Genomic DNA, 16,424 nt, shown 5'->3' on the forward strand with positions numbered 1-16,424 from the left:
CCAAAGCCCCTAGTGCCCCCATATCCTGCCCCATTGACCCCATTGCCCCGCATTGACCCCATTGCCCCTCCATTGCCCCCCATTGCCTCCATTGACCCCCTTGACCCCGTTGACCGCCCATTGACCCCGTTGACCCCTCCCTGACCCCCATTGACCCCAGTTGTTCCCCCCAGGTCCCCGCTCACCTGGCCGCCCCCAGGTTGGGGGCTCCTCCCCCATAGGCCCCCCCCGGGCCGCTGTGGGGGACAGGGGGGGCCCCGCAGGGGTTGGGGGGCACCAAGGGGGGGCCGGGCCAGGGGGCAGGGGGGGATGGGACGGGGCCACCTGGGGGGAGATGGGGTGAGGGGAGGGACATTGGGGACATTGGGGACAGGGGGATGTGGGGGACACTGGGGACAGGGGGACCGGGGAGGGACAGGAGGGACATGGGGGACATGGGGGACATGGGGGACATTGGGACGGGGGCCTGGGGACATTGGGGACATGGGGGACATTGGGAACGGGGGGGGGACATGGGGGACATGGGGGATGGGGCGGGACATGGGGACATGAGGGACATGGGGGACATGGGGGACATTGGGGACGGGGGGATGTGGGGGACACTGGGGACATGGGGGGACATTGGGGACGGGGGGGACATGGGGGACACGAGGACATGGGGGATGTGGGGACATGGGGGACATTGGGGGGATGTGGGGGACACTGGGGACATGGGGGACCTCAGGGACATGGGGGATGTGGGGACATTGGGGACATGGGGGGGACCTCAGGGACATTGGGGACATGGGGGATGTGGGGACACTGGGGACATGGGGGCACAGGGGACGTGGGGAGACCTGGGGACATTGGGGATGGGGGGGGACATGGGGGACATGGGGGACATGAGGGACATGGGGGATGTGGGGGACATTGGGGACGGGGGACGTGGGGGACACTGGGGACATGGGGGGACCTCAGGGACATTGGGGACATGGGGGATGTGGGGGACATGGGGGACATTGGGGATGTGGGGACATGGGGGACATTGGGGATGGGGGGATGTGGGGGACACTGGGGACATGGGGGGACCTCAGGGACATTGGGGACATGGGGGATGTGGGGACATGGGGGGACATTGGGGACATGAGGGGACATGGGGGATGTGGGGGACACTGGGGACATGGGGGCACAGGGGACGTGGGGAGACCTGGGGACATTGGGGACAGGGGGACATGGGGACATGGGGGACATGGGGGATGTGGGGGAAGTGGGGACATGGGGGACATTGGGGACCGGGGGATGTGGGGGACACTGGGGACATGGGGGGACATTGGGGACGGGGGGACATGGGGGACACGAGGGACATGGGGGATGTGGGGGACATTGGGTACATGAGGAGGGACCTCGGGCACATTGGGGACATGGGGGGATGTGGGGGGATGTGGGGGACATCATGAGGGACATGGGGGGACATGGGGGGGGGACATGAGGGGATATGGGGGACCTGGGTGACACTGGGGACATGGGGGACATTGGGGACGGGGGGACACTGGGGACATGGGGGGCACAGGGGGACGTGGGGAGACCTGGGGGACATTGGGGACGGGGGGGACATGGGGGACATTGGGGACACGGGTGGCACACGGGGCCACGCGGGATGTGGGGGGCCACACGGGTCAAAGGTCACTCACCAGCCGGGGGTGCAGGGGGCACAGCCGAACCCTGGGGGAGGGGACAGCGAAGGGGGGAGGGGTCAACTCCGGGGGGGAGGAGGAGGGGCCACACAGACCCGGGGGACCCAGGTCCCCTGTAGGGGGGAGGGCAGGGTCCCCCTGTGGGGGTGGGGGGGTGGGGAGGGGCACTCACCGGGGTCTCCCCCCGCTCTGCTGCTGCCTCAGCACCTTTAGGAGCTGCTTCACCGTCTGGGGGGGACGCGGGGGCGGCCGCCTGGGGTGGGGGAGGGGAGGGGGAGGGGTCACCCCAACACTTGGGGATCCCCCCAAACCTCTGGGTCCCCCAAACTCCTGGGTCCCCCCAAACTCCGGGGTCCCCCTGTTTCTTCCCCCCCCCTCCCCACCGGGTTCCCCGGCGGGGGCGGGCGGAGCAGCGGAGCGCGACGTGGAATCCCCGGCGCTACGTCACGGGGATTCCCACTACGTCATCGCCCGCCCCGCTGGGCCCCGCCCTCCCCTTGGGGATTCCTCCCCCCCCGCAAGGGGCGCGTGGAGAATCCCGCGTGGGGGGACACCCCCCCCCCTTAAAGGGCCCGCGCCCCCCCCAGGGTCTTCTTAAAGGGCCCGCGCTCCCTCTTAAAGGGCCCGCGCCCCCTCTTAAAGGGCCCGCGGCTCCTTTTTCTCTTAAAGTGTCCCCCCCCGCGGCGCCGACCCCCATGCTCCTTAAAGGGCCAGCGCACCCGAAAAGCAGCTCTTAAAGGGCCAGCACCCCCCTGATCCAGGTCTCTTAAAGGGCCAGCATCCCCCGCCCCAGGTCTCTTAAAGGGCCAGCGCCCCCTAAAGCAGCTCTTAAAGTCCCACTCTCCCCCCCGGTCTCTTAAAGGGCCCCACGCTCTGCAGGCCCCTTAAAGGGCCAGCGTCCCCTAACAGCAGCTCTTAAAGGGCCAGCATCCCCCTCCCCCGGTCTCTTATAGGGCCAGCACCCCCTAAAAGCAGCTCTTAAAGTCCCACTCTCCCCCCCGGTCTCTTAAAGGGCCCCACGCTCTGCAGGCCCCTTAAAGGGCCAGAGTCCCCTAAAAGCAGCTCTTAAAGGGCCAGCACCCCCCTGATCCAGGTCTCTTAAAGGGCCAGAGTCCCCTAAAAGCAGCTCTTAAAGTCCCACTCTCCCCCCCGGTCTCTTAAAGGGCCCCACGCTCTGCAGGCCCCTTAAAGGGCCAGCGTTCCCTAACAGCAGCTCTTAAAGGGCCAGCATCCCCTCCCCAGGTCTCTTAAAGGGCCAGCACCCCCTAAAAGCAGCTCTTAAAGTCCCACTCTCCCCCCCCCCCCGGTCTCCTAAAGGGCCCCACGCTCTGCAGGCCCCTTAAAGGGCCAGCGTCCCCTAACAGCAGCTCTTAAAGGGCCAGCATCCCCTCCCCAGGTCTCTTAAAGGGCCAGCACCCCTAAAAGCAGCTCTTAAAGTCCCACTCTCCCCCCGGTCTCTTAAAGGGCCCCACGCTCTGCAGGCCCCTTAAAGGGCCAGCGTCCCCTAACAGCAGCTCTTAAAGGGCCAGCATCCCCCTCCCCAGGTCTCTTAAAGGGCCAGCGCCCCCCGTACCTCTCTGGGGCGCATCCCGCCGGGGCCGAGGGTGGAAATGGGGCCGGGCCGGGCCCGGGGACCGTTATAGGAGGGGGAGGGGGAGGGGAGGGGAGGGAGGGGAGGAAGCCCCGCCCCGGAGGGAAACGCCACCGGTGTCACTGCAGGGACGGGTGACGTAGGTGGAGGGCGGGGCCTAAGGGGGGGGGGGCCCTATAGGACTCCCCGGATGCCTGGATCCCCTGGGGGTGGGGGGAGGGGGAGGGGTGGTGTCACGGGCAGGTGTGACGCGCTGGGCTTCGCCCCCGCATGACGTCACCGGAGCCGTTGGCAGAAGTTACCCCTCCCCCGCGGCCTCCCCCACAATGGGTGCTGGCCCTTTAAGGGCTACCGCCGCCCCCCCGATACCGCCCCCACGCTAGGGGGCGTCCCTCAAGGCGGGGGATCCCCTCTAGGGGGCGCTGTGTCGCCAAGGGGACACCCCTCCCCCCCCCCGGGGTTCCCCCAGCAGGAAAAGGGGTGGGGTATGCTAATGAGGGGGCGGGGCTTGAGGGGGCGGGGGGAACCACCGTCTTGTGGAGTAGCTGCCCCATGGGACCCCCATCTCCTGCCCCATGGACCCCCATCTCCCACCCCATGGGACCCCCATCTTCTGCCCCATGGGACCCCATCCTGCCCCATGGGACCCCATCTTCTGCCCCATGGGACCCCATCCTGCCCCATGGGACCCCCATCTTCTGCCCCATGGGACCCCCATCTTCTGCCCCATAGAACCCCAATCTCCGGCCCCATGGGAACCCCATCTTCTGCCCCATGGACCCCCATCTCCCGCCCCATGGGACCCCATCTTCTGCCCCATAGAACCCCAATCTCCGGCCCCATGGGAACCCCATCTTCTGCCCCATGGACCCCCATCTCCCGCCCCATGGGACCCCCATCTTCTGCCCCATGGGACCCCCATCCCGCCCCGTGGACCCTCCCATCTGCTGCCCCATGGACCCCCATATCCAGCCCCATGGACCCCCATCTTCTGCCCCATGGACACCCATCTCCTACCCCATGGACTCCCATCTCCCGCCCCATGGTACCCCCGTACTGCCCCATGGGACCCCCCTCTCCCACCCCATGGAACCCCCATCTTCTGCCCCATGGACCCCATCTCCCACCCCATGGCCCCCCCATCTCCTGCCCCATGGCCCCCCACCTCCCACCCAAACCCAGAAGATCACGAGACCCACCACCACCTCGACGTCCCTCTGGAGACCCACCAAGGCCACCAGCCTTTATTGGGGGAGGGGGGTGACACACAATTGGGTGGGGGTCCCCACTTCCCCAAGACCCCCCCCCACCCCATAGCCGCCATCTTGTGGAGTATCTGCCCCATGGGACCCCATCTCCCACCCAAACCCAGAAGATCACGAGACCCACCACCACCTCAACGTCCCTCTGGAGACCCACCAAGGCCACCAAGAACCCACCAAGACCACCAGTGCCCCATGGGACCCCATCTCCCACCCCATGGCCCCATTTCCCACCCCATGTCCCCCCCCATCTCCCACCCCATGGCCCCCACCTCCCACCCAAACCCAGAAGATCACGAGACCCACCACCACCTTGACGTCCCCCTGGAGACCCACCAAGGCCACCAAGAACCCACCAAGACCACCAGTGCCCCATGGAACCCCCATCTTCTGCCCCATGGACCCCATCTCCCACCCCATGGCCCCCCATCTCCCACCCCATGGGACCCCATCTCCCACCCAAACCCAGAAGATCACCAGACCCACCACCACCTCGACGTCCCTCTGGAGACCCACCAAGACCACCAGTGCCCCATGGAACCCCCATCTTCTGCCTCATGGACCCCATCTCCCACCCCATGGCCCCCCATCTCCCACCCCATGGCCCCCACCTCCCACCCAAACCCAGAAGATCACGAGACCCACCACCACCTCGACGTCCCTCTGGAGACCCACCAAGGCCACCAGCCTTTATTGGGGGAGGGGGGTGACACACAATTGGGTGGGGGGTCCCCACTTCCCCAAGACCCCCCCCACCCCATAACCGCCATCTTGGGGGGCGGGGCTGTCACTGGTCCCCCTGCCACCAGTGGTAGAGCTGGTCGGAGAGGATGCCGGTGTAGGTCATCACCGCCAACGACCCCTTCTCGTAAGCGTCCCTAGGGTGACGTAGGGATCTTGGGGTGACCCTTGGGCACCCACCCCACGTCATAGGGGTGGGGTGGGGGGGGTTGGGGGAGGGGCAGCACCCTACTTACCAGATCTTCTCCTGGACCGAGGGGATGCTGAGGCGTCCCAGGAGGTCACCGGCCACCGAGCCGGCCTGGCCCAGGTAGCCGGTGGCGGTGGCATGGAGGCGGGTGAGGGTGCTGGGGGGTCGGGGTGCTGGGAGGGGCGGTGGTGGCTGTGGGGGGGAGGAGGGGTGAGATGGGGGGGTCTGGGTGCTGGGGTGGGGTGGGATGGGTGGGGTCTGGGGGATGGGGAGGAAGGGGGTGCTGGGGGTGGGATTGGGGGGTGAGGGGTGGGGTGGGATGGGGGTCTGGGTGCTGGGGAGGGCAGTTTTGGGGGACATGGGTGGGGGGTCTGGGTGCTGGGGTGGGGTCGGTGGGGCGGTTTTGGGGTGCCATGGGTGGGGTCTGGGTGCTGGGGCGGGGGGGCAGTTTTGGGGTGCGCTGGGTGGGGTCTGGGTGCTGGGGTGGGGTCGGTGGGGCGGTTTTGGGGGCCATGGGTGGGGTCTGGGTGCTGGGGCGGGGTGGGTGGGGCAGTTTTGGGGGCCATGGGTGGGGTCAGGGTGCTGGGGCGGGGGGCAGTTTTGGGGTGCCATGGGTGGGGTCTGGGTGCTGAGGCGGGGTCGGTGGGGCGGTTTTGGGGGCCATGGGTGGGGTCTGGGTGCTGGGGCGGGGGGCAGTTTTGGGGTGTGCTGGGTGGGGTCTGGGTGCTGGGGCGGGGTCGGTGGGGCGGTTTTGGGGGCCATGGGTGGGGTCTGGGTGCTGGGGCGGGGGGGGCAGTTTTGGGGTGCGCTGGGTGGGGGTCTGGGTGCTGGGGCGGGGTCGGTGGGGCAGTTTTGGGGGCCATGGGTGGGGGGTCTGGGTGCTGGGGTGGGGTGGGTGGGGCAGTTTTGGGGTGCCATGGGTGGGGGTCTGGGTGCTGAGGCGGGGTCGGTGGGGCAGTTTTGGGGTGCCATGGGTGGGGTCTGGGTGCTGGGGCAGGGGGCAGTTTTGGGGTGCCATGGGTGGGGTCTGGGTGCTGGGGTGGGGGTGGGGCAGTTTTGGGGTGCCATGGGTGGGGTCTGGGTGCTGAGGCGGGGTCGGTGGGGCAGTTTTGGGGGCCATGGGTGGTGTCTGGGTGCTGGGGCGGGGCAGTTTTGGGGGCCATGGGTGGGGGTCTGGGTGCTGGGGTGGGGTGGGCAGGGCAGTTTTGGGGTGCCATGGGTGGGGTCTGGGTGCTGGGGCGGGGGGGCAGTTTTGGGGTGCGCTGGGTGGGGTCTGGGTGCTGGGGCAGGGGGGCAGTTTTGGGGTGCGCTGGGTGGGGGTCTGGGTGCTGGGGCGGGGTCGGTGGGGCGGTTTTGGGGTGCGCTGGGTGGGGTCTGGGTGCTGGGGCGGGGGTCAGTTTTGGGGTGCGCTGGGTGGGGGTCTGGGTGCTGGGGCGGGGGGGCAGTTTTGGGGTGCCATGGGTGGGGGGGTCTGGGTGCTGGGGCGGGGGGTGGGGCAGTTTTGGGGGGCCATGGGTGGGGTCTGGGTGCTGGGTGGGGCAGTTTTGGGGTGCGCTGAGTGGGGTCTGGGTGCTGGGGCGGGGCAGTTTTGGGGTGCCATGGGTGGGGTTTGGGTGCTGGGGCGGGGGGCAGTTTTGGGGTGCGCTGGGTGGGGGTCTGGGTGCTGAGGCGGGGTCGGTGGGGCAGTTTTGGGGGGCCATGGGTGGGGGTCAGGGTGCTGGGTGGGGGTCCGGGGGTCTCACCTGAGCAGGGCAGCAGCAGGAGCAGGAGCAAAGCCGCCATCGATTTGGGGTGCGCCCAGGCCATGCTCTGCCCTGGATGGGGACCGGCACCCCAAACCGATGGGGGGCCCCCAAAACCCCCTCACCAAGCTCCCACCCCCCCCACCCCCCTTTCCACCAGATTTGGGGGGTCACCCCCCACCCATACCCCCTCAACCCCCTTCAACCTCCCACCCCCTTTCCCACCCATTTTGGGGTTCACCCCCACCCAAAACCCCAACCCCCCCCAACCTCCCACCCCTTCCCCGCGGCTTTTGGGGTTCACCCCACCCAAGACCCCCAGAAGCCCCTCCCCAATTTCCCACCCCCTTTCCCATCGATTTGGGGTTCACCCCCACCCAAGACCCCCAACCCCTCCCCCAAGCTCCCACCCCTTTCCCACCGATTTTGGGGTTCACCCCTCACCCAAGAGCCCCCACCCCCTTTCTCATCGATTTTGGGGTTCACCCCAACCCTGGAAACCCCAGACCCCCCAAGTTCCCACCCCCTTCCCACCGATTTTGGGGTTCACCCCCCAAGACCCCCAACCCCTCCCCAAGCTCCCACCCCTTTTCCCACGGATTTGGGGGTTCACCCCCACCCGGAGCCCCCAGACCCCCCCAAGTTCCCACCCCCTTTCCCATCGATTTTGGGGTTCACCCCACCCAAGACCCTCCCCCACCCCCTTTCCCACCGATTTGGGGTTCACCCCCAAGACCCCCAACCCCTCCCCCAAGCCCCCACCCCCTTTCCCACGGATTTGGGGTTCACCCCCACCCAAGACCCCCAACCCCTCCCCCACCCCCTTTCTCATCGATTTTGGGGTTCACCCCACCCCTCCCCCAGCACCCACCACTGGTGGCGGCCGCTCCTTCCCCTCCCCACCCGGGGCCCCCATTTATAGGGGGCGGGGGCGGTGCCTGGGGGGGGGAGGGGCAAAGTCCGGGTAAACAGCGCGGGGGCGAGGCCCGGGGGGAGGGGAAGGGGGAGGGGGAGGGTGCACCCCCTGCACGTGCAATTGGGGGGCGGGCTCTAACGGGGGAGGGGGAGAGGGAAGGGGAGGGGGGGTGCACCCCTTGCACGTGGCAAAAGTGGGGTGCAAGGGTGGGGTGCTGGGGGAGGGGACGAACCCCACTGCCCCGCCCCCTCCTGCACGCCCCGCCCCCTCTGCGTCACAGCGCACCCCCGGGGATTGCGTCACACCCCCCCCCCACCCGGGCCTTGCACCCCAACACCCCCTGCACCCCAATATTCCTTGCACCCCCCTTTGCACCCCAAAATCCCTGCACCCCCCCGCTTTGCACCCCAAAATCTACAGCACCCCAACACCCCTGCACTTTCTGGCACCCCAAAATCCGCTGCCCCCCCCGCATTGCACCCCCTTTGCACTGCACCCCAACACTGCACCCCAAAATCCCTTGCACCCCCCTTTGCACCCCAAAATCCCTGCCCCCCGCTTTGCACCCCAAAATCTACAGCACCCCAACACCCCCTGCACCCCCCCTTGGCACCCCAAAATCCGCTGCCCCCTCATTGCACCCCCTTTGCACTGCACCCCAACACCCCTGCACCCAAAATCCTCCCCCCACCCGTGGGGCACCCAGAGACGGTTTTTGGGGTGCTCGGGGTCCTTTTGGGGTGCAGGGGGCTTTTGGGGTGCGGGGGGTTTGGGGTGCTCGGTGTCTTTGAGGGGTGCAGAGGGGGTTTTTTGGGGTGCTCCGGGTCTTTTCGGGGTGCTCGGGGTCCTTTTGGGGTGCAGGGGCTTTTGGGGTGCACTGAGTCCTTTTGGGGTGCAGAGGGGGTTTTTGGGGTGCTCGGTGTCTTTTGGGGTGCTCGGGGTCCTTTTGGGGTACCCTGAGTCTTTTTGGGGTGCCCTTTTGGGGTGCACTGAGTCCTTTTGGGGTGCAGGGGTTTTTTTTGGGGTGCTCGGTGTCTTTTAGGGGTGCTCGGGGTCCTTTTGGGGTGCAGGGTGCCCTTTTGGGGTGCACTGAGTCCTTTTGGGGGCTTTTGGGGTGCTCGGTGTCTTTTTGGGGTGCTCGAGGTCCTTTTGGGGTGCAGGGGGGCTTTTTGGGGTGCACTGAGTCCTTTTGGGGTGCAGAGGGGGTTTTTGGGGTGCTCGGTGTCTTTTGGGGTGCAGAGGGGTTTTTTGGGGTGCTCGGTGTCTTTTGGGGTGCTCGGGGTCCTTTTGGGGTGCAGGGGGCTTTTGGGGTGCGGGGGGTTTGGGGTGCTCGGTGTCTTTTGGGGTGCAGAGGGGTTTTTGGGGTGCTCCGGGTCTTTTCGGGGTGCTCGGGGTCCTTTTGGGGTGCAGGGGGCTTTTGGGGTGCACTGAGTCCTTTTGGGGTGCAGAGGGTTTTTGGGGTGCTCGGTGTCTTTTTGGGGTGCTCGGGGTCCTTTGGGGTGCACTGAGTCCTTTTGGGGTGCAGGGGTTTTTTGGGGTGCTCGGTGTCTTTTAGGGGTGCTCGAGGTCCTTTTGGGGTGCAGGGGGCTTTTGGGGTGCACTGAGTCCTTTTGGGGTGCAGAGGGTTTTTTGGGGTGCTCGGTGTCTTTTGGGGTGCAGAGGGGTTTTTTGGGGTGCTCGGTGTCTTTTGGGGTGCTCGGGGTCCTTTTGGGGTGCGGGGTGTCCTTTTGGGGTACCCTGAGTCTTTTTGGGTGCCCTTTTGGGGTGCACTGAGTCCTTTTGGGGTGCAGGGGGTTTTTGGGTGCTCGGTGTCTTTTGGGGTGCAGGTGAACTTTTGGGGTGCTCGGGGTCCTTTTGGGTTGCGGGGGGCTTTTTGGGGTGCAGGGTTTTTTTTGGGGTGCACAGAGTCCTTTTGGGGTGCAGAGGGGTTTTTTTGGGGTGCCCGGTGTCTTTTTGGGGGTGCATGGGACCTTTTTGGGGTGCTCGGGGTCCTTTTGGGGTACCCTGAGTCTTTTTGGGGTGCCCTTTTGGGGTGCACTGAGTCCTTTTGGGGTGCAGGGGTTTTTTGGGGTGCTCGGTGTCTTTTGGGGTGCTCGAGGTCCTTTTGGGGTGCGGGGGGCTTTTGGGGTGCAGGGGGCTTTTTGGGGTGCACAGACTCCTTTTGGGGTGCAGGGGGGTTTGGGTGCTCGGTGTCTTTTGGGGTGCAGGAGAACTTTTTGGGGTGCAGGGGTCTTTTGGGGTGCTCGGTGTCTTTTAGGGTGCAGAGGGGTTTTTTTGGGGTGCTCGCTGTCTTTTGGGGTGCTCGGGGTCCTTTTGAGGTGCGGGGGCTTTTGGGGTGCTCTGAGTCTTTTGGGGTGCCCTTTTGGGGTGCACTGAGTCCTTTGGGGGCTTTTGGGGTGCTCGCTGTCTTTGGGGTGCTCGGGGTCCTTTTGGGGTGCAGGGTTTTTGGGGTGCTCGGTGTCTTTTGGGGTGCACTGAGTCCTTTTGGGGTGCAGGGGTTTTTTTTGGGGTGCAGGGGGTTTTTGGGTGCTCGGTGTCTTTTTGGGGTGCATGGGACCTTTTGGGGTGCTCAGGGTCCTTTTGGGGTACCCTGAGTCTTTTTGGGGTGCCCTTTTGGGGTGCACTGAGTCCTTTGGGGTGCAGGGGTTTTTTTGGGGTGCTCGGTGTCTTTTAGGGGTGCTCGGGGTCCTTTTGGGGTGCAGGGTGCCCTTTTGGGGTGCACTGAGTCCTTTTGGGGGGCTTTTTGGGGTGCTCGGTGTCTTTTTGGGGTGCTCGAGGTCCTTTTGGAGTGCAGGGGGTTTGGGTGCTCGGTGTCTTTTTGGGGTGCAGGGGAACTTTTGGGTGCTCGGGGTCCTTTTGGGGTGCGGGGAGGCTTTTGGGGTACTCGGTGTCTTTTTGGGGTGCACTGAGTCCTTTTGGGGTGCAGAGGGGTTTTTGGGGTGCTCGGTGTCTTTTGGGGTGCTCGGGGTCCTTTTGGGGTGCGGGGTGTCCTTTTGGGGTACCCTGACTCTTTTTGGGGTGCCCTTTTGGGGTGCACGGAGTCCTTTTGGGGTGCAGGGGGTTTTTTTGGGGTGCTCGGTGTCTTTTTGGGCTGCAGGGTGCCCTTTTGGGGTGCAGGGAGGCTTTTTGGGGTGCAGGGGTCTTTTGGGGTGCTCGGTGTCTTTTCAGGGTGCTCAGGGTCCTTTTGGGGTGCAGGGGGCTTTTTGGGGTGCAGAGGGGTCTTTTGGGGTACCCTGAGTCATTTTGGGGTGCCTTTTTGGGGTGCACTGACTCCTTTTGGGGTGCAGGGAGCCCTTTTGGGGTGCGGGGTGTTCTTTTGGTGTGCAGGGTGTGTTTTTGGGGTGCACTGAGCCTTTTTGGGGTGCAAGGAGCCCTTTTGGGGCGCTGGGTGTCTTTTTGGGGTGCGCTGACTCGTTTGGGGGTTCAGGGAGCCCTTTTGGGGTGCGCTGAGTCCTTTTGGGGTGCGCGGTGCGCTATTGGGGTGCACTGAGTCCTTTTGGGGTGCACTGAGGCTTTTGGGGGTGCCTTTTTAGGGTGCATTGACTCCTTTTGGGGTGCGGGGTGTTTTTTTGGGGGTGCAGAGAGTTCTTTTGGGGTACCCTGACCCCTTTTGGGGTGCACTGAGTCCTTTTGGGGCGCTGGGTGTCTTTTTGGGGTGCAGAGATTCCTTTTGGGGTGCCGGGTCTCCTTTTGGGGTACCCTGAGTCCTTTTGGGGTGCACTGAGCCTTTTTGGGGTGCGGGGTGTCCCTATGGGGTGCTGGGTGTCCTTTTGGGGTACCCTGAGTCCTTTTGGGGTGCACTGAGTCCTTTTGGGGTGCGCGGTGCGCTATTGGGGTGCACTGAGCCCTTTTGGGGTGCAGGGAGCCTTTTTGGGGTACACTGAGTATTTTGGGGGTACACTGAGTCCTTTTGGGGTGCAGGGAGCCCTTTTGGGGTACACTGAGTATTTTTGGGGTACACTGAGTCCTTTTGGGGTGCACTGAGGCTTTTGGGGTGCACTGAGGCTTTTGGGGGTGCCTTTTCAGGGTGCATTGACTCCTTTTGGGGTGCGGGGTGCCCCTGTAGGGTGCGGGGTGTTTTTTTGGGGTGCAGAGAGTCCTTTTGGGGTGCACTAAGCCCTTTTGGGGTGCAGGAAGACATTTTGGGGTACCCTGACTCCTTTAGGGGTGCGGGGTGTCCTTTTGGGGTGCGCTGAATCCTTTTGGGGTGCTGGGTGGCCTTTTGGGGTGCACCGAGGCTTTTTGGGGTGAGGGGTGTCTTTTTGGGGTGTACTGAGGCTTTTTGGGGTGCGGGGTGTTCTTTTGGGGTACCCTGAGCCCTTTTGGGGTGCACTGAGCCTTTTTGGGGTGCACTGAGTACTTTTGGGGTGCGCGGTGTCCCTGTGGGGCGCTGGGTGTCCTTTTGGGGTGCACTGAGCCCTTTTGGGGTACCCTGAGTCCTTTTGGGGTGCACCGAGGCTTTTTGGGGTGCGGGGTGTCCCTATGGGGTGCTTGGTGTCCTTTTGGGGTGCACTGAGCCCTTTTGGGGTGCACTGAGTCCTTTTGGGGCGCTGGGTGTCTTTTTGGGGTGCAGAGATTCCTTTTGGGGTGCGGGGTGTCCTTTTGGGGTACCCTGACCCCTTTTGGGCTGCCCTGAGCCCTTTTGGGGTGCACTGACACTTTTTGGGGTGCAGGGTGTCCCTATGGGGTGCTGGGTGTCCTTTTGGGGTACACTTCGCCCTTTTGGGGTGCACTGAGCCCTTTTGGGGTGCGCTGAGCCCTTTTGGGGTGCGCGGTGTCCCTATGGGGTGCTGGGTGTCCTTTTGGGGTGCCGGGTGCCCTTTTGGGGTACCCTGAGTCCTTTTGGGGTGCACTGAGCCTTTTTGGGGTGCGCGGTGTCCCTATGGGGTGCTGGGTGTCCTTTTGGGGTGCAGAGATGCCTTTTGGGGTGCGGGGTGCCCTTTTGGGGTGCGGGGTGACCTTTTGGGGTGCCCTCAGCCCTTTTGGGGTGCACTGACACTTTTTGGGGCGCCCGCACCCCCCCCCCCGACACCGCCACAGCCCCACAGCCAGGAGTCTCCCCTCACCATTTATTGGGGTGCAGGGGGGAGACCCCCATCTCCCGCGCCATTGGGGTGCTCAGCACCGCCGCCTTCCCCCCTCCCCTCCCCCCTCCATTTTTTTCGGGGTTCACTCCCACGCCCCCCACCCAGCTCAGTCTTCCAGAACTTGGGGTGTCCTGGGTCCCCCAAACCCCCAGCTCCCCCCCCCACGCTCCGATGGCTTCGGGCGCTCTTGGGGTGCGGGGTGCCCTTTTGGGGTACCCTGAGCCCTTTTGGGGTGCACTGTGTACTTTTGGGGTGCGCGGTGTCCCTGTGGGGCGCTGGGTGTCCTTTTGGGGTGCACTGAGCCCTTTTGGGGTGCACTGAGTCCTTTTGGGGTGCGGGGTCTCCTTTTGGGGTGCAGAGATTCCTTTTGGGGTGCCGGGTGTCCTTTTGGGGTACCCTGAGCCCTTTTGGGGTGCACTGAGCCTTTTTGGGGTGCGCGGTGTCCCTATGGGGTGCTGGGTGTCCTTTTGGGGTGCAGAGATGCCTTTTGGGGTGCGGGGTGCCCTTTTGGGGTGCGGGGTGACCTTTTGGGGTGCCCTCAGCCCTTTTGGGGTGCACTGACACTTTTTGGGGCGCCCGCACCCCCCCCCGACACCGCCACAGCCCCACAGCCAGGAGTCTCCCCTCACCATTTATTGGGGTGCAGGGGGGGGCCCCCCATCTCCCGCGCCTTTGGGGTGCTCAGCACCGCCGCCTTCCCCCCTCCCCTCCCCCCTCCATTTTTTTCGGGGTTCACTCCCACGCCCTCCACCCAGCTCAGTCTTCCAGAACTTGGGGTGTCCCGGGGTCCCCCGAAACTTCCCCTCCAGCCCCCAACTGCGTCGCAGGGCGGCCGCCCTGTCCCCCAGGGCCTGGCCGTAGGCGTCCCACCGCCGACGCAGCTCTTCCCCGTCGCGGCTCAGGCGTTTGCGGAGTTTGCGGGTGTAGGTGGCCCCCCGATTTTTCAGCTCCCCCCACGTCAGCTCCAGCGCCGTCCGCGCCTCCGCCCCGTATTCGCCCGCTCGGTCCCACACCTCCGTCGCCTCCGCCTGCAGCTTGGAGCTCAGGGTGCTGGCCTGGCTCCTCAGCTCCGTCACCAGCAACCTACGGGAGATGATTTGGAGGGGGGGCACCCGGTCATCTTGGGGGGCGTGGAAGCCCTAGAAGGTCCACCAAGTCCCTGTGTAGGCCACGGGATCCCCACAGGGTTCACAAAGTCCTTATGGGATCCATGGAGGACTTATGGGGGCCACCAACTCCCCATGGGATGGATGATGTCCTCATGGGGTCCACCAACTCCCTGTGTAGGCCATGATGTCCCCATGGGGTCCACCAAGTCCCTATGGGGGCCATGGAGGACCTATGGGAGCCACCAACTCCCCATGGGATGGATGACGTCCTCATGGGGCCACCAACTCCCTGTGTAGGCCATGACGTCCCCATGGGGTCCACCAACTCCCTATGGGGGCCATGACATCCCCATGGTGTCCACCAAGTCCCTATGTAGGCCATGACGTCCCCATGGGGTCCACCAACTCCCTGTGTAGGCCATGACGTCCCCATGGGGTCCACCAAGTCCCTATGGGGGCCATGACGTCCCCATGGGGTCCACCAACTCCCTATGGGGGCCATGGAGGACCTATGGGAGCCACCAACTCCCCATGGGATGGATGACGTCCTCATGGGGGCCACCAACTCCCTGTGTAGGCCATGATGTCCCCATGGGGTCCACCAAGTCCCTGCGTGGGCCATGACGTCCCCATGGGGTCCACCAACTCCCTATGTAGGCCATGATGTCCCCATGGGGTCCACCAACTCCCTGTGTAGGCCATGACGTCCCCATGGGGTCCACCAACTCCCTATGGGGGCCATGACATCCCCATGGGGTCCACCAACTCCCTATGTAGGCCATGATGTCCCCATGGGGTCCACCAACTCCCTGTGTAGGCCATGATGTCCCCATGGGGTCCACCAACTCCCTATGGGGGCCATGACGTCCCCATGGGGTCCACCAACTCCCTATGTAGGCCATGATGTCCCCATGGGGTCCACCAACTCCCTATGTGGGCCATGGAGGACCTATGGGAGCCACCAACTCCCCATGGGATGGATGACGTCCTCATGGGGGCCACCAACTCCCTATGGGGGCCATGACGTCCCCATGGGGTCCACCAACTCCCTATGTAGGCCATGATGTCCCCATGGGGTCCACCAACTCCCTATGTGGGCCATGGAGGACCTATGGGAGCCACCAACTCCCCATGGGATGGATGACGTCCTCATGGGGTCCACCAACTCCCTATGGGGGCCATGACGTCCCCATGGGGTCCACCAACTCCCTGTGTGGGCCATGACGTCCCCATGGGGTCCACCAAGTCCCTGCGTGGGCCATGATGTCCCCATGGGGTCCACCAAGTCCCTATGTGGGCCATGGAGGACCTATGGGAGCCACCAACTCCCCATGGGATGGATGACGACCTCATGGGGTCCACCAACTCCCTATGGGGGCCATGACGTCCCCATGGGGTCCACCAACTCCCTGTGTGGGCCATGACATCCCCATGAGGTCCACCAAGTCCCTGCGTGGGCCATGACGTCCCCATGGGGTCCACCAACTCCCTATGTGGGCCATGGAGGACCTATGGGGGCCACCAACTCCCCATGGGATGGATGACGTCCTCATGGGGTCCACCAACTCCCTGTGTAGGCCATGATGTCCTCATGGGGTCCACCAACTCCCTATGGGGGCCATGACGTCCCCATGGGGTCCACCAAGTCCCTATGGGGGCCATGATGTCCCCATGGGGTCCAGCAAGTCCCTGCGTGGGCCATGACATCCCCATGGGGTCCACCAACTCCCTATGGAGTCCATGACGTCCCCATGGGGTCCACCAAGTCCCTGTGGGATCCATGGAGTCCTCCTGGGATCCACCAAGTCCCTGTGGGGGCCATCATGTCCTCATGGGATCCATCAAGTCCCTATAGGTTCCACCAAGCCCCTATGGCGTCCATGATGTCCCCATGGGCTCTATGATGTCCCTATAAGTTCCAGGAAGCCCCTATGGGGTCCACGATGTCCCTATAGGCTCCACCAAGCCCCTATGGCGTCCATCATGTCCCTATGGGCTCCATGATGTCCCTATAGGTTCCAGGAAGCCCCTATGGGGTCCACGATGTCCCTATAGGCTCCACCAAGCCCCTATGGCGTCCGTGATGTCCCCATGGGCTCCATGATGTCCCTAT

Source organism: Ciconia boyciana, chromosome 30 (assembly GCF_034638445.1).
Source record: "Ciconia boyciana chromosome 30, ASM3463844v1, whole genome shotgun sequence".
Classification (NCBI taxonomy): domain Eukaryota; kingdom Metazoa; phylum Chordata; class Aves; order Ciconiiformes; family Ciconiidae; genus Ciconia; species Ciconia boyciana.